We start from the raw sequence: 2,864 nt of genomic DNA on the forward strand, positions 1-2,864 counted from the left end.
TACACAGTATATATTAAATGGAGACTCGTAATGATATGTATGCTTTCACATATTGTTCAGTATTAGTTATATTGATTTATTTAATTAAACTGTAATTGATGCAGCACTTTTCAGGATGTGTATCCATCAAGTCTCAAAAAAGGCGCCGTTTTTTACCAATAATGATGAAACGTGAGCGCCCCATGACCGAAGTAGTGCCCCTTGTTTAGTTACAGGACCGGTAACTATATTAATCCTATTCCGCCCCTTGAAAGAAACATGTCATTTTATAGGGTAAATCCATATACTGTTATGTGGGTCTAAGAAGATCTTTATTTTAACAGTAACTTGGTGGTTTAGGCTGTTGGATGCAATAAAGAAATAAGAAAAAAAAATTATTCTCTATTCTGATTTATGGTGGCCTATATTGACAAATGTTTCGTTTCTGATAATGTTTAAGATATACATATTTAAACAAAGAGCTTTATGGCGGCCGATTCTCAAATTTCATTTTTATAATTTTGTATTAAAATTATTGCAATATTGATAATATTATCTTTATGTTCAACAGGGATATTTATGTTTTTCTTTTACCTAAACATTAACACAATTATTAATCAAAGAGATAGCAATAATGCATGGATTCTCAAGACATGTTCAAACGTTCGCTTCAATCTTGAAGTAAATCAGATTTAAGTAATTGAAATCAACTTAATGCTCCTAGGAAGGTGGACTCCAATCTCTATCTCCTTCACACCAATCATAGCCTATTTCAAATCTTTTAACACTATTGCTTTCTTCACCTAATCTTTAACATTGTCTTGGACGTTATACGTGGAGTCAAAACAATTTAATGATTCGCAGAAACGAATTCCTGGGTCTAAAAATTGGAAGTTTCTTATCGCAAATCAAGAGAAGACATGAACTCTGCTCTACTCAACTTGAACTGTTCTCTTCTCTCTAATTGCATTTCCTGCTATTAGAACTTTTGCTACCGCGTTTCATCGACGATTCTACTATCGTTGCTCGCAAATCGTGTATTGTAATCGAAATAATTAGTTTAGTGCTGCTAAGCTTCCCTCTGCCGTGCTTATTAAAATAGCAACATAAGATTTGTCTAATTCGCAGTTCCGAAGTCGTAAACTTCATATCAATTTATGAACTAACGAGAAAAACCCCTTTTAAAATAAGTTTGGAATTAAGACATTGTTAGATTGTGTCTGGTTAAATTGCCTTTCGAACAGTATCAAATTGTTTTTATTGATACGGATATTAAGCCTCTGCCTTAAGGAGAACTAAAACATTCAATTCGATTACTTTTTTTAATGTTTCACTAACATAATTTAAGTCTAGTACGAAGAAAGGGTTCTCATGCACCCCCAGGCTATATTTTGTTTAAACTTTTGTAATCCTCAAAGTATCTTATTAACGAATTTTGATGTTGCCATGGGGTCGTTTGGTGGTCATCTTGGATTTCCAATGAAAATTATTAATTTGTATATTTTTGATATGAAATAAAATAAACCTCTGCATGTATTTAGTAACAAGTGTTAATGTTCCCAATACAAAACACTGACTTTGCAATACATTTGGCGGCTATATTGGCGGCAATATTGGATTTGCAATGAAAATTGTTTTTCGGTATAACGTTTGATCTATATCTCATACACACACAAAATAACCGATTTATTTCAGAGTGTCATTGCATGACGCAGGTTTGATACATTAAAACTACAAAAACAAAAATATAAAAAGAAATCACTTTTTTACAATCAAAATCTTGCAAACAAATAGAAAACTCATGAAAAAGCCGCTGAGATAAAGTTGTATAAAACTTAATTATTGAATTGAAAACAATTTATGTCCAACCACTGAGTACACTAAAAAAACTAATAAACAAAAATAAACACATTTTCTGGTCAATTGATCCATCATCCTATTCAGAAATTCTATCAACACCAACGAAAACCAGTCAGAAACAATGTTTTGTTTCACAATAAATCTACTGTACAATATTGTATTTTGTAATCCATTATGCTGTTACATCCCATCAATATATATTTGACAATAAAGTTCCTTATAAATTAATGTAATTCATTTAAAATACCTCAATGCTGGCATCTTCTGACCGCTTCAAGAGTACCTCCATAATTACTTTAGAAGGGGGTTTCACCAGTACCGGAGACAAAGACCCTAGGCACATCCTAGGTGGAACATAAACTATTGATCCTCGAGGAATACCATATGGAATGTCGGAAGCCAGGTGTTATTTTTTTCCAAATCAACCTTATTGATATATCAGGAGGTTTAGTACTTCTGTTCACGTAGCTTACATGAGAAGTGTGAATTAAATTTTCTACAATTTGAATTGACAACGAACCCAGTGACCCAGAGTAAGCAAAGCCGTTCACGACCCGCCGGGTTTGAATTTGAGTTGATAACGAACCCAGTGACCAGTAGACAAAACCGTTTACGACCCGCCGGGTTTGAATTTGAGTTGATAACGAACCCAGTGACCGAGTAGGCAAAGCCGTTCACGACCCGCCGAGTTTGAATTTGAGTTGACAACGAGCCCAGTGACCCAGTAGGCAAAGCCGTTCACGACCCGCCGGGTTTGAATTTGAATTCGAATTCACAACGAAGCCCACTGACCCAGTAAACAAAGCTGTTCACGACCCTTCGGGTGTGAATTTGAGTTGACAACGAACCCAGTGACCGAGCAGGCAAAACCGTTCACAACCCGCCGGGATTGAATACAACGAAGCCCATTTATAAATTGGTGACGACGGGTTTGTATTTGAGTTGGGACAATTTTTCTTCCATTCTTAAAGATTCCTTTCATATAGTTTCGTAAATAACAGTGATGATTTATCTTTAGCTTAGAA

The sequence above is a fragment of the Anneissia japonica genome, unplaced genomic scaffold (assembly GCF_011630105.1).
Source record: "Anneissia japonica isolate Jap-2015-1 unplaced genomic scaffold, ASM1163010v1 scaffold287957_len1322810_cov207, whole genome shotgun sequence".
In the NCBI taxonomy this organism is placed as follows: domain Eukaryota; kingdom Metazoa; phylum Echinodermata; class Crinoidea; order Comatulida; family Comatulidae; genus Anneissia; species Anneissia japonica.